At 37.1% G+C, this 23,467-nt stretch overlaps 1 protein-coding gene across 1 annotated transcript in view; it reads left to right on the top strand.

Moving 5' to 3' along the window:
* Positions 1-23,467, top strand: part of DOCK3 (dedicator of cytokinesis 3) — a gene marked incomplete at both ends in the record, with an annotated part of 412,488 nt that overhangs the window by 79,873 nt on the left and 309,148 nt on the right. The gene's annotated exons all lie outside the window — the stretch shown is intronic.

The following is a 23,467-nucleotide window of genomic DNA, read 5'->3' as shown; positions in this document are numbered from 1 at the left end:
CACTTTTTATTTTCAGTCTTTTTAATTTTAGACATTCTAATGGATGAGCTAGTGGTCTCTTGCTTTGCTTTTAATTTTTATTTCCCTAACGACTAAAGAGGTTGAACACCTTTTCAAATGTTTATTGTCCTTTAACGTCTTTTTTTTTTCTGTGAAGTGTCCATATCTTTCACCTATATTTTATTGGGTGAAGTGAAGTGTCCATATCTTTCACCTATATTTTATTGCGTTGTTTTCTTATTGAGTTATATGAATACTCTACTCTGAATACAAGTCCTTGTAAATATATTCTTTCACTGTGTGGTTTGCCTTTTCATTTTCTTACTGTTGTGTCCTGAAGAATAGATTTTAATTTTGAGGAAGTCTAATTTGTCATTAAATTTTTTTTGTTTTTGGTTGGGGCTTATAGTCTATCTTCAGTATCTTTGTCTAATGCATTCTCTCAGTTTTGATTAGTTGTATTTTGCAAGAGATTTTTCTATTTCAGTATATTTTTGAATTGTCCTAGATATTCATGCTATTTATTTTTTAACATCTGTAAGACATTTAGTGATGATCCCTCTTTCATTCCAGGCTTTAGGGAGCTGTGTCCTCTATTTTTCTTGGTCAAATCTATTTAGATTTTTGTTGTTTTGATCCTCTCAACTTAACTTTTGACTTAAAAGGTTTTTTTTGGTCTGTTTCACAGATTTCTCCTCTTTATTCTATTCATTTTATTTGCTTTGGATTTACTCACCTTTATTTTTCAAAAATATTTTCATTGGGTATACAATTCCCTTTATTTTCATTTTATTTTTAACATCTTTATTAGAGTATAATTGCTTTACAGTGGTGTGTCAGTTTCTGCTTTGTAACAAAGTGAATCAGTTATACATATACATATGTCCCCATATATCTTGCCCCCTGCATCTCCCTCCCTCCCACCCTCCATATCCCACCCCTCCAGGTGGTCACAGAGCACCAAGCTGATCTCCCTGTGCTATGCGGCTGCTTCCCACCAGCTATCTACATTACGTTTGGTAGTGTATATATGTCCATTGCCACTCTCTCACTTTGTCCCAGCTTACCCTTCCCCCTCCCCATATCCTAAAGTCCATTCTCTAGTAGGTCTGCGTCTTTATTCCCGTCTTGCCCCTAGGTTCTTCTGACCATTTTCTTTTTTTTCCCCTTAGATTCCATATATATGTGTTAGCATAGGGTATTTGTTTTTCTCTTTCTGACTCACTTCACTCTGTATGACACACTCTAGGTCCATCCACCTCACTACAAATAACTCAGTTTCCTTCCTTTTTATGGCTGAGTAATATTCCATCGTATATATGTGCCACATCTTCTTTATCCATTCATCTGTCAGTGGACACTTAGGTTGCTTCCATGTCCTGGCTATTGTAAATAGGGCTGCAATGAACATTTTGTACATGACTCTTTTTGAGTTATGGTTTTCTCAGGGTATATGCCCAGTAGTGGGATTGCTGGGTCGTATGGTAGTTCTATTTTTAGTTTTTTAAGGAACCTCCATACTGTTCTCCATAGTGGCTGTATCAATTTACATTCCCACCAACAGTGCAAGAGGGTTCCCTTTTCTCCACACCCTCTCCAGCATTTATTGTTTGTAGATTTTTGATGATGGCCATTCTGACTGGTGTGAGATGATATCTCATTGTAGTTTTGAGTTGCATTCCTCTAATGATTAGTGATGTTGAGCATTCTTTCATGTGTTTGTTGGCAATCTGTATATCTTCTTTGGAGAAATGTCCATTTAGGTCTTCTGCCCATTTTTGGATTGGGTTGTTTGTATTTTTGATTTTGAGCTGCATGAGTTGCTTGTATGCTTTGGAGATTAATCCTTTGTCAGTTGCTTCATTTGCAAATATTTTCTCCCATTCTGAGGGTTGTCTTTTGGTCTTGTTTATGGTTTCCTTTGCTGTGCAAAAGCTTTGAAGTTTCATTAGGTCTCACTTGTTTATTTTTGTTTTTATTTCCATTTCTCTAGGAGGTGGGTCAAAAAAGATCTTGCTGTGATTTATGTCATAGAGTGTTCTGCCTATGTTTTCCTCTAAGAGTTTGATGGTGTCTGACCTTACATTTAGGTCTTTAATCCATTTTGAGTTTATTTTTGTGTATGGCTTTAGGGAGTGTTCTAATTTCATACTTTTACATGTACCTGTCCAGTTTTCCCAGCACCACTTATTGAAGAGGCTGTCTTTTCTCCACTGTATATTCTTGCCTCCTTTATCAAAGATAAGGTGACAATATGTGCGTGGGTTTATACAATTCCCTTTAAATATGTCAGTTCATTGTCTTCTGGCTTTATAGTATTTCTAATGAAAAGTCTTTATTAATTCTTATCTTTGTTTCTTGTACTATAGTGTTTTTAAATATTTGTTTTGATTTCTGGATGCTTTTATGATTTATCTTTATCATTGTTTTGGGCAATTTGCTTATGATATATTTTGGTGTTGTGTGTGTATGTGTGTGTTCATCCAAATTTATATCATGGAGTTTCCTATATCTGTGGGTTGTGTTTTTCATCTAATTTAGAAAAATTTTTAAATGATTTCCTGAAATATTGCTACTTCTCTTTGGTTCTCCAGTTCCACATATGTTACACTGTTTTATAATATTTCAAAGATTTCTACTTCTAATTTAATTTATTTTTCGGTCTTTTCCCCCAGGTCTGTTTGGATAGTTTTAATACTAGGTGTTAAAGTGTGCTACTCTTTCTTTCATGTATCTAATTTGCCATTAAACACCTCAAATGAACATTTTCATTTAGATGTTCTATTTTTCAGCTCTGTTATTTCCATTTTGTTCCATTTTGTACATTGATAGCACTTCCCTTATGTTTTCTTTTAAATCTTGGAGAAATTTTAATAGCACTGTAAACTTCTGCTAGTTCCCATTATATATCATTTTTGGTCTCTTGCTATTAACTGCTTTTTCTCCTGGTTATGGTTTAAATTTTTACATATCTGGAAATTGTTTTGTTTTCTAGAATTTTGAAGTTATATTGTTGAATTTCTTGATCTGAATTTTGTCATCTTTTAAAAAAAATTGAATTCATTTTTGCAGGCACTTAATTTACTTGTAATTCAGCTTGATCCTTAAGGTTTGTTAGAGTGTGCCTGTAGTAGCCCTTACTCTGGGGTTGTTTGACCTTACTTTTTTTTTTTTTAAAGGATAATCAGCATATATACTTTTTAAAATTAATTAATCAATTAATTTTGGCTGTGTTGGGTCTTTGTTACTGTGCGCGGGCTTTCTCTAGTTGCGGTGAGTGGGGGGCTACTCTTCATTGCAGTGCACGGGCTTCTCATTGTTGTGGCTTCTCTTGTTGCGGAGCATGGGCTCTAGGCCTGCAGGCTTCAGTAGTTGTGGCACGTGGGCTCAGTAGTTGTGGCTTGTGGGCTCTAGAGCTCAGGCTTAGTAGCTGTGGCACACAGGCTTAGTTGCGCCGTAGCATATGGGATCTTCCCGGGTCAGGGCTTGAACCCGTGTCCCCTGCATTGGCAGGCGGATTCTTAACCACTGCACCACCAGGGAAGCCCCTGTTTGACCTTACTTTTAATATGCAGTGTTACTGGATCTTTATTTGAAGAACCATGTGTTCACTGAGCTCTTTCCATTGTGGTCGATTAGAACTTTAATGTGTACCAGTCTTAGGTATGCTCTAGGAATTGTTCAGCTTATAGCTGTCAATTATTAGTTACTCTTTCCTTGGCCACATAGAGTCTCACTCTCTGTAACTGCAGCTTAGTTTTCAGCTAAATACTCAATGGAATCTCTCTGAAGAATTCTGTACTTCTTTCTCTTCATGATTCCCTTCTGTTTTCTGCCCCACAAAATTCAGCTCTCTCAGCCTTCTCCTACTGGTTTTTGGCTTTTAATCTTAGTGACAGTGGCTTACTCTGTGCTGTCACTCTCTGATCAATAAAGGCCTCCAGGCAAAAAGCGTTGGAAAATTGTATGACTCATTTAATTTGTTTCTCTTCTCCCAAGATCACATTCCTGTGCTGCTGGTTGTCTAGTGTCTAAAAACATTTGGCATATATTTCAGACTTCTAGTTGTTTTTGATGGAGACAGATCCTGTTGTTGTTATTGTTGAGAAATATTAAGTAAGCATTCTATCATAAGGAATAGAAGAGAGTTTTATTCGAGCCAAGCTGAGGACCAGCCTGGAGTGCAGCCTCCACCAAAGCACTCCAGAGAAGCACGGTTTTCAGCACAGTTTTATATCTTGTAAGAACAAAGAACTGCATCAAACATGACAGGGCTCCATTCCTTCAAGGTTTCAAAAGAGACAGATTAGCTCGTACACAGTGAGTCAGTATGACCTTGGCATCTGGGAGGAAAACCTTATCTTTGAAGCAGTACTAGCATTGGTGTCATAAGAAGGGAGGCATTTATCCCTGTCTTCAAAGTGGACATTCTTTTTACTTCTAGATAATGCATTCTTTTCTTTAATGGTGAAAGCAGATATGCAATGTATGTTTGACAGACTGTAAGCCAGGCTGTTCTAGTTGACATAAATTTCAGGCCAAATCATGTATAAGCCAGAATGGCTTCCCCATACCCCAATATGCAAAAATTTCTTCCATTATTATACTTTATATTTTTGAGATGATTAAAGATTTATGTGCACTTATAATAAATAATATAAACAGATCCAGTGTATCCTTTGCCTGGTTTCCTTTATTGATAACATCTTAGAAAACTATAGTACCATATCAAAACTAGGGTATCATTAACCAAGAATTCCAAGAATGGAGACCTGGTTGAGGCCAAAAAAAAAAAAAAGTTTATTTGGGGTTTGTTAGGACTCCAGCCCAGGAAGCATAAATCCAAGACAGCACTTGAATTGTATTCCACTGGACTACAAAATGGGGGAAGCTTATAAAGGCAAGACCCACAAGGTTACAGAAATTGTTTATCAAGAATTAGGATTGGACTGAAAGCAGCAGAGTACACATTCTTTTCAAGTGCACATGGAACATTCTCCAGGATAGGTCACATGCTAGGCCACAAAACAAGCCTCAGTAAATTTAAGAAAATTGAAATCACATCGAGCATCTTTTCCGACCACAATGCTATGAGACTAGAAATCAACTACAAGAAAAAACTGCAGAAAAACACAAATGCAGGGAGGTTAAACAATATGCTACTAAACAACCAGTGGATCACTGAAGAAATCAAAGAGGAAATTAAAAAATACATAGAGACAAATGAAATGAAACAGGATGATCCAGAACCCATGGGCTGCAGCAAAAGCAGTTCTAAGAAGGAAGTTTATAGTGATACAAGCTTACCTTAGGAAATAAGAAAAATCTCAAATAAACAACCTAACCTTGCACCTAAAGCAACCAGAGAAAGAAGAACAAACAAAACCCAGAGTTAATAGAAGGAAAGAAATCATAAAGATCAGAGCAGAAATAAATGAAATAGAGACTAAAAAAACAGTAGAAAACATCAGTGAACTAAAAGCTGGTTCTTTGAAAAGATAAACAAAATAAGTGAACCTTTAGCCAGACTCTCAGGAAAAAAAGGGAGAGGGCCCAAATCGATGAAATCAGAAATGAAAAAGAAGAAGTTACAACTGACACCACAGAAATACAAAGGATCATAAGAGACTGCTATCAACTACTATATGCCAATAAAATGGACAACCTAGAAGTGGACAAATTCTTAGAAAGATACAATCTCCTAAGACTGAACCAGGAAGAAAAATTTCTATTTCATATTTTCTAATGAACAGACCAATTGCAAGTGATGAAATTGAATAAGTTATTTAAAAACTCCCAACGAACAAAAGTCCAGGACCAGATAGCTTCGCAGGTGAATTCTACCAAACATTTAGAGAAGAGTTAACACCCATCCTTCTGATACTTCAGAAAATTGCAGAGGAAGGAGCACTTCCAAACTCATTCTATGAGGTCCGCATCACCCTGATATCAAAACCAGACAAAGATATCATAAAAGAGGAAAATTACAGGCCAGTGTCATTGATGAACATGGATGCAAAAATCCTCAACAAAATATTAGCAAACTGACTCCAACAATACATTAAGAGGATATACACTATGATCAAGTGGGATTTATCCCAGGGATGCAGGGATTTTTCAGTATCTGCAAGTCAATCAGTGTGATGCACCACATTAACAAATTGAAGAATAAAAACCATATGATCATCTCAGTAGAGGCAGAAAAAGCTTTTGATAAAGTTCAATATCGTTTATGATAGAAACTCTCCATAAAGTGGGCATAGAGGGAATATACCTCAACATAATAAAGGCCATATATGACAGACCCACAGCTAACTTCGTACTTAATGGTGAAAAGCTGAAAGCATTTTCTCTAAGATCAGGAACAAGACAAAGATGTCCACTCTCACCACTTTTATTCAATGTAGTTTTGGATTCCTAGCCACAGCAGTCAGAGAAGAAAAAGAAATAAAAGGAGTCCAGATTGGAAAGGCAGAAGTAAAACTGTCACTATTTGCCAGTGACATGATACTATGCATAGAAAATCCTAAAGATGCCACCAGAAAACGACTAGAGCTCGTCAGTGAACTTTGTAAAGTTGCAGGATACAAAATTAATATACAGAAATGTGTTGCATTTCTATACTCTAACAACGAACTATCAGAAAGAGAAATTAAGGAGACAATCCCATTTATCATTGCTTCAAAAAGAATAAAACACCTAGGAATAAACCTACCCAAGGAGGTAAAAGACCCACGCTCGGAAAGCTGTAAGACACTGATGAAAGAAATTGAAGACGACAGAAACAGATGGAAAGATATATACCATGTTCTTGGATTGGGAGTATTAATATTGTTAAAATGACTATACTACCCAAGGCAGTCTAGAGATTGAGTGCAATCCCTATCAAAATACCAATGGCATTTTTTACAGACCTAGAACAGATAAATTTAAGCTTTATATGGAAACACAAAAGACCCTGAATAGCCAAAACAATCTCGAAAAAGAAGAATAGAGCTGGAGGGATCATGGTCCCTGACTTAAGGCTATACTACAAAGCTGCAGTAATCAAAATAATATGGTACTGGCACAAAAACAGACACATAGATCAGTGGAACAGAATAGAGAGCCCAGAAGTAAACCCACACACTTACGGTCTGTTAATCTAAGATAAAGAAGGCAAGAGTATACAATGGAGAAAACACAGTCTCTTCAGTAATTGGTGCATAGAAAACTGGACAGCTCCATGTAAAAAATGAAATAACATTCTCTAACATCATATACAAAAATAAACTCAAAATGGATTAAATGTTAGACTGGATACTATTAAAACTCCTAGAGGAAAACATAGGCAGAACACTCTTTGACATACATTGCAGCAATATTTTTTTGGATCTGTCTCCTAAAACAAAGGAAACAAAAGCAAAAATAAACAAATGGGACCTAATTAAACTTCAAAGCTTTTGCACAGCAAAGGAAACCATCAACAAAATGAAGATATCTTACTGAATAGGAGAAGATATTTGCAAGTGATATGACTGATAAGGGGTTAATATCTAACATATATAAATAGCTCATACAACTCAACATTATAAAAGAAGTCCAATTAAAAAATTGGCAGAAGAACTGAATAGACGTTTTTCCAAAGAGGAAATGCAGATGGCCAGCAGGCACAACATCACTAATAATCAGGGAAATGTTGAGTTTGTCAAATGGTTTTTCCTCATTTATTGAGATGATCATATGATTTTATCCTTCATTTTGTTAAACTGGTGTATCCTACTTATTGATTTGCATATGTGGAACTATCATTGCATTTGACTGATAAATCCAGCTTAATAACAGTGTATGATTCTTTGAATGTCACATTGAAATTTATTTGCTTATATTTTGTTGAGAATTTTTTTGCATCTATGTTCATCAGAATATTGACCTGTAATTTTCTTTTCTTGTGGTGTCCTTGTCCGGTTTTGATATCAAGGTAATGCTGGCTTTGTAAAATGAGTTGGAATTGTACCCTTTTATTAAGTTATTTTGGATGACTCTGAGAAGAATTGGTATTAATTCTTCTTTAAATCTTTGTAGAACTCACCAGTAAAACCATCTGGTACTGGGCTTTTCTTTGTTGAGAGGTTTTAAATTACTGATTCACTCTCCTTATTTGTCATTGATTTGTTCAGATTTTTTTCTGTCTTCATGATTCAGTAGGGTGTATGTTTCTAGGAATTTATGCATTTCTTCTAGGTCATCCAGTTTGTGGATGTATGATTGTTCATAGTAGTCTCTTACAATCCTTTGTATTTTTGTTGTATCAGTTGTAGTGTCTCCTCTTTTATTTTCAATTTTATTTATTTGATTCTTTTCTCTTTTTGTCTTTGTCTAGTTAAAGGTTTTTCAATTTTGTTTATTTTTTCAAAAAGCTAGGTCTTAATTTCTTTGATCTTTTCTGTTGTTTTAAGTTTATGTTTATTTTTATTATCATTTATTCTCCTCTGATCTTTTTTCCTAGCTTTGGGCTTAATTTGTTCTTTTTTTTTTATTTCCTTGAGATATAAAGTTAGGTTGTTTTTTGAGGTTTTTCTTTTTTTCTTAATGTAGGCATTTATCACTGTAAACTTCCATCTTAGAAATGCTTTTCATGCATCCCATAAATTTTCATATGTTGTGTTTCCACTTTTACTTGTGTAAAGTTATTTTTTGATTTCTCTTTTTTTCCACATTCTCAAAAATATTTAATGATACAGAAATTCACATTAAGTGAAAAGAGCTGGATAGAAACCATACATACAGTTGGACACCTGTTTTAAAAAACACACACAAACACACATGTGCATTTTAGAAAAATACAGCATCACAGCATCAACAGTGATTACATGGTGGTGGACTTCAGGATTGTTTCCTACATGGTTGAACTGGTCACACAATTTTAAAAGCAGTAAGTGGGGTTTACAAAAAACTCCCAGGAGCGGATGATCGGTGGAAGCCCTGGGACCTACGTCTCTGGAGCCCTGAGCAGGATGGGCAGCAGGAAGAACGATGTTAAGGTAAACCTGCCTGGGGGCTGCTGGGTAAGATGGTTTCAGATGCAAACAGTTAGTTTCTGCTTTGTCCCAATGTGACTGTGAGGAATACAGTCTTGGTCCTGCCTTCTGAATTTACAACCCAACCAGAGACAGGCCACATGCTAAGAGTTACTGCTACGTCTGCCATAGACATGTCTGTTGCCCTCCTCATGCATGGACCCTGAGGGAAGTGCTATCCGCCCATCTTAGAGGACACAGGCTGATTTCTCTTTTGATTCCTGCTTTGATACATTGGTTTTTCAGGATGGTGTGGTTTCATTTCTACCTATTTGTTTATATTCCAGTTTTCTTCCTGTTAATTTATTTCTAGTTTCATATTATTGTTGTTAGAAAAGATACAATTTCAGTTTCTTGAGTTTGTTAAGACTTGAGCTTGCTTTGTGTCCTAACATGTTATCTCTCCTGGAGAATATTCCATGTGTGTAGGAGAAGAATGCTGCTGTTGAATAGAATGTTCTGTGTATTTCTGATCATTTGGTTTAAAGTATTATTTAAGTCTGATGATTTCTTGCTGATTTCCTGGTTTTAAAGTCCATCTGTTGTTGAAAGTGTGTATTGAAATCCCTTACTGTTTTTATATTGTTGTCTATTTCTCCCTTCAGCTCTGTTAGTATTTAATATATTTAGGTGCTGTGTTGTTTGGTGCATATGTATTTACAGTTTTTATATTCTCATGATGAATTAACCCCTTGGTCATTAAATAATCATTCTTTATGCTGTCTGGTTTTTGACTTGAAGTATATTTTGTCTGATATAGGTATAGCTACCCCTGCTCTCTTTTGATTTACATTTGCATGGAATATCATTTTCTATTTCTTCATTTTGAGCCTATGTTTATTCTTAATGGTGAGTTGAATTTCTTGTAGGCAGCATATAGGTGGGTTATATTTTTAAATTCTTTCAGTGACTGTATGCCTTTTGATTGGTGAATTTAATTCACTTACTAATGCCATCCTTTTGTGTATTACTGCAGATTTTTCTTTATGGTTACCATGAAGTTTACATAAGATGTCTTACAACAGTCTGTTTTATCACACTGATAACATCTTAATGTCAAACTCATATAAAAACTCTTCCCTTTTATTCCTCTTTTCCACATTTTATATTTATGTCACAATCTACATCTTCTTATGTATCTATTGACAAATTGTTGTAGGTATAGTTATTTTAAATTCTTTTGTCTTTTAACCTTTATAGTAAATTGATTAATTTAATTTTATTTTTGGCTTCATTGGGTCTTTGTTGCTGCACACGGGCTTTTCTCTGGTTGCGGTGAGCGGGGACTACTCTTTGTTGCGGTGCGCAGGCTTCTCACTGTGGTGGCTTCTCTTGTTGTGGAGCACAGGCTCTAGGCACGTGGGCTTCAGTAGTTGTGGCTCGCAGGCTCTAGAGCGCAGGCTCAGTAGTTGTGGCGCATGGGCTTAGTTGCTCCACGGCATGTGGGATCTTCCCGGACCAGGGCTCTAACCTATGTCCCCTGCATTCATAGGCAGATTCTTAACCACTGCGCCACCAGGGAAACCCCCTAGTTAATTGATTAATGTGTTGCCATATTACAGTATTAGAGTATTCTGAATTTAACTATATATTTATCTTTATCACTGTGTTTTGTATTTTCACATGCTTTGGTGTTACTAATTATGTCCTTTCATTTCAGATGAAGAATTCCTTTCATCATTTCTTATAAGGCAGGTTTAGTGGTGATGAACTCTTTCAGTTTTTGTCTTGGAAAGTCATTTCTCCAATTTTGAAAGACATCTTTGCCAGTATTTTTAGTTGGCAATTTTTTTCTTTCAGTACTTTGAATGTATTATTCCACTGTTTCCTTGCCTGGCATATCTGCTGAGTATTACTGATAGCCTTATTGGGTTTACCTGATAAGTTACAAACCTTTTTTTCTCTTGCTGCTTTTGAAATTCTCTTTATCTTGGATTTGAGTCAGTTTTATTATAATGTGTCTTGGAATTGACCTTTTTGGGTTGAATGTTGTTGGAGACCTAGCTTCATGAACTTGGATGTCCAAATCTCCCAAGATTTGGGAAGTTCTCAGCCCTTATTTCTTTAAATAAGCCCTCTAACCCTTCTCCCTCTGTTGTCTTTCTGGAACTGCAATACTACATAGACTGTTTCCCCTTAAGGTATTCTGTAATTCATATGGACTTTTTTTGCTCTTTAAAATTTTTTCTTTTGTTCTCTTCTGACTGGATGACCTCAAGGTTCCTGTGTTCAGTCTCACTAAGTTTTTCTTCTTTTTGATCATGTCTGCTGTTGACATTCTCTGTTGCAGTTTTCATTAAATTCATTGTAATCTTCAGTTCCAGAATTTCTATTTGGTTCTTTTTTATGATTTCTGTACATCTTTTAAACTTCTTATTTGTGTATTGTTTCCTTGATTTCATTGAATGATCTTTCTGTGTTTTCTTGTAGTTTGTTGAGCTTTCTTTTTTTTTTTTTAACATCTGTATTGGAGTAGAGTTGCTTTACAATGGTGTGTTAGTTTCTGCTTTATGACAAAGTGAATCAGTTTTACATATACATATGTTCCCATATCTCTTCCCTCTTGCGTCTCCCTCCCTTGTTGAGCTTTCTTAAAACAACTATTTTGACTTTTTTTATTGGACACATCACAGATTCATTTCTTTGGAGTTGGTTACTGGAAAGTTGTTGTGTCCCCTTTTTATCATATCATGTTTGCTTTATTTTTCATGTTCCTTGAAGTCTTGCTTTGCTGTCTTTCCATTTGAAGAAGCAGTCACCTCCTTCATTTTTACTGACTCTCTTCGGTAGAGAAGTATCTTCTGTCAGCCCTGCTGGTTATTCTGAGGCTTTCTTAGACCTTTGCTATGTATGCACCTACTCCACACTTCTTGTTCTCTTTTTTGGGGTGGAATTTCTAAGATTGTATGCTTTTTCTCAATCCTGCAAAGTTAGGCTGGTTGCTGCCAGTCTCTTGTTTGCTTCATCTAGGGTGGTGCTGCATGCTTAAGTTTATGTGCTTTCTCCCAATTCTGCAGAATTGAATGTCTTTCTGCATGTGCTTAGTAGCCATGTACAAAGGCTTGCACTCATTACCACCCTTGGTGGTGTGCACAGGGAACTGGCCACAGAGTTAGGGAGTGTGATGGAGTGTGCAGAGCATTGGGGATGCTCATGGGCCAGTTGGGAAGATCTGCAGGTGTGAGGCATCTCCATTGGCTCATGGACAGGCTTCCTGATGGAGTCCATGAAGTAGTTAGTAGGATCCATGTCCCTTTGATGCCCTTTGATTCCTGGTTCTTGGTATGATGAGTGATTTTCAACTGAAGCCTGGACCTTTGGGTATTATGAGACTCTGTATTTTATTTAAACCTTCAATTTTACCTGGCTCTTTGTGACAGTGCTTCTGCAGAGGGAAGAGGGGTTTTACCTCATTACTGCCAAGGGGGTTTGAATCCCATGTTTCCCACTCAGCCTCTGTTGACACCAAAGGGTGAAGGCTCCTTGTTTTTCCTTGTGTGGGAATTCCAGCTTCCTACTAGTGTTCCACTGATTATTCACTGGTTGGAAGGCATTGTAGTACTTCCTTACTGCTCCCCATGTGGCCTTCAATGACACCAGGAGGAGGGTGGTGGTCTTGTTATTTCTGAGTGATGGTGAAAGTTTGAGCTCTCCCCTTGGCCTCTTCTTATACCAGCACAGCAGGGTGATATAGGGAATCTCATTAATACTTGTTAGGGGTAGAAGTTCAGGTGCCCCCTGAACAGTAGTCTCCACTGCCAGAGTGCTGGTGGCTTATTATTGCCTACTGGCATAGAAGGTCTTGGCTCTCAACTTGGTTTTCTCTGATACTGTACCAGTTTCGGTGCCTCATTACAGCCTGATGAGGGTCAAAGTTCAGTCCTCCAATTGACCTTGCTTGTGTGGGTGGGAGTTGGGCCATTGCTTTTTTTGGGTGGTATTTGGAAGCAATATAGTGGTTATTATTGAAAAGTTTTTTGTTTTGATAGGTGGATCCTTTCCTGGTTCTTAAACTAGAAAGAACAGGGTTTTTTAGGGTCTTTTTCTGTTTGTGCCTTTTGGTGTTTCCAGGTCTCCAGCTTTTTTAGCTTCAAGTAGTGGATACATAAGGTAAAAGAAAATCTAGAGAGTTCACCACTGTGCTATTTCTTGCATCTCAACCCCAGTGGTTTGCCTTCTTCTCTTCACCTTTCAGAGTCTTCCAGTTTTCAAAAATACTTTTATGTCTATATATATATATATATATATATATATATATATATGACACACATGTTATATATATGACATATGATGTATATTTTAATGTATATTTTGTGTATCCATATGCATGTTTTATTTATATATATATATATATATATATATATATATAATGTCCAGAGTTTTACATTGTACTTAGCAGGAGGAATAGTGAAAAATATGTCTTCTTCCATCTTCTTAGAAGTATATGCTAATTCTGTGTGTTTTAAACTTTTTACTATTAATTCTTCCCTTACAGATAACCAGTTGTCATCATTTAGGTTCGGTTATATGTGGTTGTGTGTTTTATCCTATTTTCAATCCCATATTTTCACATATTAGATTTCTCTGTTGGCATAGGTTATAGTTTATTATGAGCCAATATATAAAATACATTACTGGTGGCCTTGATGTCCATGGTAACCACAAAGCAAAAATCTACAGTAGATTCACAAAAGATAAAGTTATGGGAATCAAAGCATACCACAGTGGAAGAATCATCAATTCATAAAGGAAGGCAGCAAGAAAGGAAGAAAGGAATAAGGGAACCATAAAACAGCCAGAAACAATTAATAAGATGGCATTAGTAAGTCTTTACCTATCAATAATTACTCTAAATGTAAATGGATTGAATTCTCCAATCAAAAGGCCTAGAGTGGCTTGATGTATTAAAAAAAACAGGACCCAGCTGCATGCTGCCTACAAGAGACTTACTACAGCTTTAAGGACACATGTAGCTTGAAAGTTAAGGTATGGAAAAAGATATTTCGTGCAAGGGGAAACTAATAGAGAGCCCAGGGAGCTATACTTATATCAGATAAATAGACTTTAAGCCAAAAATTAACTAGAGACAAAGAAAGTCATTACATAATGATAAAGGGGTCAATTTATCAAGAAGTTATAACAGTCTTAAATATATGTTCACCCAAAATGGAGCCCCTAAATATAGTAAGCAAATACTAATAGATTTGAAGGGAGAAGTAGATAACAATACAATAATAATAGGAGCCTTCAGCACCCCATTTTCAGCACTGGATAGATCATCCAGACAGAAAATCAACAAGGAAATGTTGGACTTGAACTATATTTTAGACCAAATATAACTAAGAGACATATATAGAATATTCAATCCATCAGCAGCAGAGTACATGTTCTTCTCAGTTGTAAATGGAACATTCTTTAGAATAGGTCATATAACAAGGCTTTAGCAAATTTAAGAAGATTGAAATCATACCATGTATCTTTTCTGACCATAGTGGTATGAAACTAGAAATCAGAAACAGCAAGAAAACTGGAAAATTCACAAATATGTGAAAATTAACACATTCTGAACAACCAATGGACCAGAGGAGAGATTAAAAAGAAATCTCGACACAAGTGAAAACAGAAACACAGTATGCCAAAACCTGTGGGATACTGCAAAAGCAGTTTGAAGAGGGAAGTTTATAGTGATAACTGCCTACAGTAAGAAAAAAAAAAAAGATGTTAAACAACCTTACTTTACATCTGAAGAAACTAGAAGAAAGAAGAAGAAACTATGCCCAAATTTAGCAGAATCAAGGAAATAACAAAGATCAGGGTGAAAATAAATGAAAAAGAGACCAAAAAACAAGAGAAAAGGTTAATGTAACTAAGAGCTGGTTCTTTTAAAAGATAAACAAAATTGACTGAGGAAATAAAAGACTCAAAATGAGAAATGAAAGAAGAGATATTGAAAATGAAACCACAGAAATAGAGGATTATAAGAGACTACTATGACAATTGTATGCTAACAAATTGGACCACCTAGAAGAAATGGATAAATTCCTAGAAACTTACAACCTATCCAGAATGAATCACGAGGAAATAGAACATCTGAATAGTCCAATAATCAGTAAGGAGATTGAATCAGTAATAAAAAACCTCCCAACGAAGAAAAGTTCAGGGCCAGATGACTTCACTGGTGAATTCTACTAAACTTTAAAGAAGAATTAATACCAGTCCTTCTCAAACTATTCCAAAAATTGAAGAGGAGGGAACACTTTCAGATTCATTTCATGAGGCTAGCATTACTCTGATACCAAAGCCACATAAGGACAGTGTAGGAAAAGAAAAATACGTGTCATTACTCCTGATGAATATAGATGCAAAAACTCTCAACAAAATATTAGCAGTTTTAATAGCATATGAAAAGGGTCATACACCATGATTAAGTGGGATTAATGCAAGGGATGCAAGGATGGTTCAACATTCACAAATCAGTGAATGTGCTATACTGCATCAATAGAATGAAAGATAAAAATCATATGATCATCTCAATGTATGCAAAGTTTTTTGACAAAATACATCCTTAAATGAATAAAACTGAAAACAAATTGGGTTTAGAAGGAACACACCTCAATCTAATAAAGGCCATATGTCATAAGCCCACAGCTAATGTCATACTCAGTGGTGAAAGTTGAAAACTTTTCCTCTAAGATGAGGAACAAGACAAGGGTGCCCACTCTCACCACGCCTATTCAACATAGTACTGGAAGTCCTAGCTAGAGCAGTCAGGTAAGAAAAGGAAATAAAAGGCATCAAAATGAGTAAAGAAGTAAAATTTTATTTGTTTGCATATGATATATAGAAAATCCTAAAGATTCCCCCAAGAAACAGAACTAATCAATACATTCAGTAAAACTGCAGGATATAAAATGAACACAGAGAATTTAGTTGTGTTTTTATGCACTATCAATGAAATATCTGAAAAAGAAATAAAGGAAACAATCCCATTCACAGTAGCATCAGAATAATCAAATACTTGGGAATAAATTTAACCAAGGAGGTGAAAGATCTGTACACTGAAAACTGTAAAATGCATTACTGTAGTCCAGCTGCTGATGGGTTTGTGTGGTATAGATTGAGTTTATTAGTGACAGTGGTGTAGGCCAAAGAGTATTTGAAAAATACGCCATCTTCTGCTCACCCGCCGGGGCGGGCGGGTCTGGGAGCTGAGGCTCGGGCTTCAGTCAGAGCGCAGGGAGAGGACTGGGGATGGCGGCATGAACACAGCCTGCAGGGGTTAGTGCACCACTGCTAGCCGGGAGGGAGTAGGGAGTATGGGGAAAAGTCTGTACCTGCCGAAGAGGCAAGAGACTTTTCCTTCCCATTTTGTTTCCTGGTGCGGGAGGAGAGGGGATTAAGAGCGCTGCTTAAAGGAGCTCCAGAGACGGGTGCGAGCCGTGGCTAAAAGTGCGGACCCCAGAGACGGGCATGAGACGCTAAGGCTGCTGCTGCCACCACCAAGAAGCCTGTGTGCGAGCACAGGTCACTATCCACACCCCACTTCCGGGGAGCCTGTGCTGCCCGCTACTGCCAGGGTCCCGGGATCCAGGGACAACTTCCCCGGGAGAACGCATGGCGCGCCTTAGGCTGGTGCAACGTCACGCCGGCCTTTGCAGCCGCAGGATCGTCCCGCACTCCGTACCCCTCCCTCCTCCCCCCCGCCACCCCCGGCCTGAGTGAGCCAGAGTCCCCGAAGCACCTGCTCCCGTAACCCCGTCCTGTCTGAGCGAAGAACAGACGCCCTCCGGCGACCTACACGCAGAGGTGGGGCTAAATCCAAAGCTGAGCCCCGGGAGCTGTGAGAACAAAGACGAGAAAGGGAAATCTCTCCTAGCAGCTTCAGAAGCAGCAGATTAAAGCTCCACAATCAAGTTGATGTACCCTGCATCTGTGGAATACATGAATAGACAATGAATCATCCCAAATTGAGGAGGTGGACTTTGAGAGCAAGATTTATGATTTTTTCCCCTTTTCCTCTTTTTGTGAGTGTGTATGTGTATGCTTCTGTGTGAGATTTTGTCTATATAGCTTTGCTTCCACCATTGTCCTAGGGTTCTATCTGTCCATTTTTTTCCTTTAAAAATTTTTTTTTCTTAATAATTATTTTTATTTTAATAACTTTATTTTATTTTATCTTACTTTATTTTATTTTCTCTTCTTTCCTTCTTTCTTTCCTTCCTTGACTGCTTCTTTCCTTCCTTCCTCCCTCCCTCCCTTCTTTCTTTCTTTCTTTCTTTCTTCTTTTTCTCCCTTTTATTCTGAGCCATGTGGTTGAAGGGCTCTTAATGCTGCAGCCAGGAGTCAGTGCTGTGCCTCTGAGGTGGGAGAGCCAACTTCAGGACACTGGTCCACAAGAGACCTCCCAGCTCCACATAAGATCAAATGGCGAAAATCTCCCAGAGATCTCCATCTCAACACCAGCACCCAGCTTCACTCACCGACCAGCAAGCTACAGTGCTGGACACCCTATGCCAAACAACTAGCAAGACAGGAACACAACCCCACCCATTAGCAGAGAGGCTGCCTAAGATCATAATAAGTCCACAGACACCCCAAAACACACCACCAGATGTGGACCTACCCACCAGAAAGACAAGATCCAGCCTTATCCACCAGAAGACAGGCACTAGTCCCCTCCACCAGGAAGCCTACACAACCCACTGAACCAACTTTAGCCACTGGGGACAGACACCAAAAACAACGGGAACTACGAACCTGCAGTCTGCAAAAAGGAGACCCCAAACACAGTAAGATAGGCAAAATAGAAGACAGAAAGACAACAGCAGATGAAGGAGCAAGATAAAAACCCACCAGACCTAACAAATGAAGAGGATATAGGCAGTCTACCTGAAAAAGAATTCAGAATAATGATAGTAAAGATGATCCAAAATCTTGGAAATAGAAGAGACAAAATGCAAGAAACATTTAACAAGGACCTAGAAGAACTAAAGATGAAACATGCAACGATGAACAACACAATAAATGAAATTAAAAATACTCTAGATGGGATCAACAGCAGAATAACTGAGGCAGAAGAACGGATAAGTGACCTAGAAGATAAAATAGTGGAAATAACTACTACAGAGCAGAATAAAGAAAAAAGAATGAAAAGAACTGAGAACAGTCTCAGAGACCTCTGGGACAACATCAAATGCACCAACATTCGAATTATAGGGGTTCCAGAAGAAGAAGAGAAAAAGAAAGGGACTGAGAAAATATTTGAAGAGATTATAGTTGAAAACTACCATAATATGGAAAAGGAAATAGTTAATCAAGTCCAGGAAGCAGAGAGAGTCCCATACAGGATAAATCCAAAGAGAAATATGCTGACACATATTAATCAAACTGTCAAAAATTAAATACAAAGAAAACATATTAAAAACAGCAAGGGAAAAACAACAAATAACACACAAGGGAATCCCCATAAGGTTAACAGCTGATCTTCCAGCAGAAACTCTGCAAGCAAGAAGGGAGTGGCAGGACATATTTAAAGTGATGAAGGAGAAAAACCTGCAACCAAGATGACTCTACCCGGCAAGGATCTCATTCATATTTGATGGAGAAATTAAAACCTTTACAGACAAGCAAAAGCTGAGAGAGTTCAGCACCACCAAATCAGCTTTACAACAAATGCTAAAGGAACTTCTCTAGGCAAGAAACACAAGAGAAGGTAAAGACCTACAATAACGAACCCAAAACAATTAAGAAAATGGGAATAGGAACATACATATCGATAATTACCTTAAATGTAAATGGACTAAATGCTCCCACCAAAAGACACAGAGTGGCTGAATGGATACAAAAACAAGACCCATATATATGCTGTCTACAAGAGACCCACTTCAGACCTAGAGACGCATACAGACTGAAAGTAAGGGGATGGAAAAAGATACTCCATGCAAATGGAAACCAAAAGAAAGCTGGAGTAGCAATTCTCATATCAGACAAAATAGACTTTAAAATAAAGACTATTAGAAGACACAAAGAAGGACACTACATAATGATCAAGGGATCGATCCAAGAAGAAGATATAACAATTGTAAATATTTATGCACCCAACATACGGGCACCTCAATACATAAGGCAAATGCTAACAGCCATAAAAGGGGAAATTGACAGTAACACATTCATAGTAGGGGACTTTAACACCCCACTTTCACCAATGGACAGATCATCCAAAATGAAAATAAGGAAACACAAGCTTTAAATGATACATTAAACAAGATGGACTTAATTGATATTTATAGGACATTCCATCCAAAACCAACAGAATACACATTTTTCTCAAGTGCTCATGGAACATTCTCCAGGATAGATCATATCTTGGGTCACAAATCAAGCTGTGGTAAATTTAAGAAAATTGATATTATATCAAGTATGTTTTCCGACCACAACACCATGAGACTAGATATCAATTACAGGAAAAGATCTGTAAAAATTACAAACACATGGAGGCTAAACAATACACTACTTAATGACGAAGTGGTCACTGAAGAAATCGAAGAGGAAATAAAAAAATACCTAGAAACAAATGACAATGGAGACATGACGACCCAAAACCTATGGGATGCAGCAAAAGCAGTTCTAAGAGGGAAGTTTCTAGCAATACAATCCTACCTTAAGAAGCAGGAAACATCTCGAATAAACAACCTAACCTTGCACCTAAAGCAATTAGAGAAAGAAGAACAAAAAATCCCCAAAGTTAGCAGAAGGAAAGAAATCATAAAAATCAGATCAGAAATAATTGAAAAAGAAATGAAGGAAACGATAGCAAAGATCAATAAAACTAAAAGCTGGTTCTTTGAGAAGATAAGCAAAATTGATAAACCATTAGCCAGACTCATCAAGAAAAAAAGGGAGAAGACTCAAATCAATAGAATTAGAAATGAAAAAGGAGAGGTAACAACTGGCACTGCAGAAATACAAAAGATCATGAGAGATTACTACAGTCAACTCTATGCCAATAAAATGGACAACCTGGAAGAAATGGAAAAATTCTTAGAAATGCACAACCTGCCAAGACTGAACCAGGAAGAAATAAAAATATGAACAGACCAATCACAAGCACTGAAATTGAAACAGTGATTAAAAACCTTCAAACAAACAAAAGCCCAGGACCAGATGGCTTTACAGGCGAATTCTATCAAACATTTAGAGAAGAGCTAACACCTATCGTTCTCAAACTCTTCCAAAATATAGCAGAGGGAGGAACACTCCCAAACTCATTCTACGCGGCCACCATCACCCTGATACCAAACCAGACAAGGATGTCAGAAAGAAAGAAAACTACAGGCCAATGTCACTGATGAACATAGATGCAAAAATCCTCAACAAAATACTAGCAACAGAATCCAACAGCACATTAAACGGATCATACACCATGATCAAGTGGGGTTTATTACAGGAATGCAAGGATTCTTCAGTATATGCAAATCAATCAACGTGATACACCATATTAACAAATTGAAGGAGGTAAACCATATGATCATCTCAATAGATGCAGAAAAAGCTTTCGAGAAAATTCAACACCCATTTATGATAAAAACTCTGCAGAAAGTAGGCATAGAGGGAACTTTCCTCAACATAATAAAGGCCATATATGACAAACCCACAGCCACCATCATCCTTAATGGTGAAAAACTGAAACCATTTCCACTAAGATCAGGAACAAGACAAGGTTGCCCACTCTCACCACTATTATTCAACATAGTTTTGGAAGTTTTAGCCACAGCAATCATAGAAGAAAAGGAAATAAAAGGAATCCAAACCGGAAAAGAAGAAGTAAAGCTGTCACTTTTTGCAGATGATGTGATACTATACATAGAGAATCCTCAAGATGCAACCAGAAAATTACTAGAGCTAATCAATGAATTTGGTAAAGTAGCAGGGTACAAAATTAATGCATAGAAATCTCTAGCATTCTTATACACTAATGATGAAAAATCTGAAAGTGAAATTAAGAAAACACTCCCATTTACCATTTCAACAAAAAGAATAAAATATCTAGGAATAAACCTACCTAAGGAGACAAAAGACCTGTATGCAGAAAATTATAAGACACTGATGAAAGAAATTAAAGATGATACAAACAGATGGAGAGATATACCATGTTCTTGGATTGGAAGAATCAACATTGTGAAAATGACTCTACTACCCAAAGCAATCTACAGATTCAATGCAATCCCTATTGAACTACCACTGGCATTTTTCACAGAACTAGAACAAAAAATTTCACAATTTGTTTGTAAACACAAAAGACCTGGAATAGCCAAAGCCATCTTGAGAAAGAAAAACGGATCTGGAGGACTCAGACTCCCTGACTTCAGACTATACTACAAACGTACAGTAATCATGGCAGTATGGAACTGGCACAAAAACAAATATAGATCAATGGAACAGGATAGAAAGCCCAGAGATAAACCCATGCACATATGGTCACCTTATCTTTGATAAAGGAGGTAGGAATGTACAGTGGAGAAAGGACAGCCTCTTCAATAAGTGGTGCTGGGAAAACTGGACAGGTACATGTAAAAGTATGAGATTAGATCACTCCGTAACACCATACACAAAAATAAGCTCAGAATGGATTAATGACCTAAATGTAAGGTCAGAAACGATCAAACTCTTAGAGGAAAACATAGGCAGAACACTCTATGACATAAATCACAGCAAGATCCTTTTTGACCCATCTCCTAGAGAAATGGAAATAAAAACAAAAATAAACAAATGGGACCTAATGAAACTTCAAAGCTTTTGCACAGCAAAGGAAACCATAAACAAGACCAAAAGACAACCCTCAGAATGGGAGAAAATGTTTGCAAATGAATCAATGGACAAAGGATTAATCTCCAAAATTTATAAGCAGCTCATTCAGCTCAATAACCAAAAAACAAACAACCCAATCCAAAAATGGGCAGAAGACCTAAATAGACATTTCTCCAAAAAAGATTTACAGACTGCCAACAAACACATGAAAGAATGCTCAACATGATTAGTCATTAGAGAAATGCAAAGCAAAACTACAATGAGATATCACCTCACACCAGTCAGAATGGCCATCATCAAAAAATCTAGAAACAATAAATGCTGGAGAGTGTATGTAGCAAAGGGAACACTCTTGCACTGCTGGTGGGAATGTGAATTGGTACAGCCACTATGGAGAACAGTATGGAGGTTCCTTAAAAAACTACAAATAGAACTACCATATGACCCAGCAATCCCACTACTGGGTATATACCCTGAGAAAACCATAATTCAAAAAGAGTCATGTACCAAAATTTTCTTTGTGGCTCTATTTACAATAGCCCGGAGATGGAAACAACCTAAGTGTCCATCATCGGATGAATGGATAAAGAAGATGTGGCACATATATACAATGGAATATTACTCAGCCATAAAAAGAAACGAAATTGAGGTATTTGTAATGAGGTGGATGGACCTGGAGTCTGTCATACAGAGTGAAGTAAGTCAGAAAGAGAGACAGGTACCGTATGCTAACACATATATATGGAATTTAAGAAAAAAAAATGTCATGGAGAACCTAGGGGTAAGATAGGAATAAAGACACAGACCTACTAGAGAACGGATTTGAGTATATGGGGAGGGGGAAGGGTAAGCTGTGATGAGGTGAAAGAGTGGCATGGACATATATACACTACCAAGCGTAAGATAGATAGCTAGTGGGAGGCAGCCGCCTAGCACAGGGAGATAAGCTCTGTGCTTTGTGACCACCTGGAGGGGTGGGATAGGGAGGGTGGGAGGGAGGGAGATGCAAGAGGGAGGAGATATGGGAACATATGTATATGTATAAGTGATTCACTTTGTTATAAAGTAGAAACTAACACACACAAAAAAAAAAAAGAAATAGAAAAATAAAAAATAGGCCATCTGTGTTTTATTTCAAGGGAATTTTATACACCAGGAAAAAGAGTGAAACATTGATTGGAAATTTATTTGTTTTCTGAAACAATACATTTTTTATCCCTTAGGAATTGAAATCAAATTATGGCAGATACCAAAGTGGAAACCGTTTGGAAAGAGTAAAAGAAGAAATATTTCTAAAAGCTCCCAGATTGATTTATTCTTGTGAATACAAATGTTACCCAGAATGTGAGAATTCTTTGTCTAGCTCAGAGCTGGATAATCTGTAAATTGTTTGTTAGATGATGATGTCGTTTTGTAGATACATGTCAAGGTCTGTACGTTAAGTCTATATCCTAAGAGTGATTTGATGAATATTTCTAAAACTTACAGAAAATTGATTTTTGGTGGTTGCTTAACATCACAGTTGTTTTTTCCCTGAGGATAGACTCTGATTGCAAATGACAGTGAAATTCCTGTTGAATATAGTTTGTGCAACTTTGTAT

Source organism: Leucopleurus acutus (assembly GCF_964270905.1).
Source record: "Leucopleurus acutus genome assembly, chromosome: 10".
NCBI lineage: Eukaryota > Metazoa > Chordata > Mammalia > Artiodactyla > Delphinidae > Leucopleurus > Leucopleurus acutus.
Note: the sequence above shows the minus strand (reverse complement) of the source record. Positions and strands in the feature narration are given on the sequence as shown.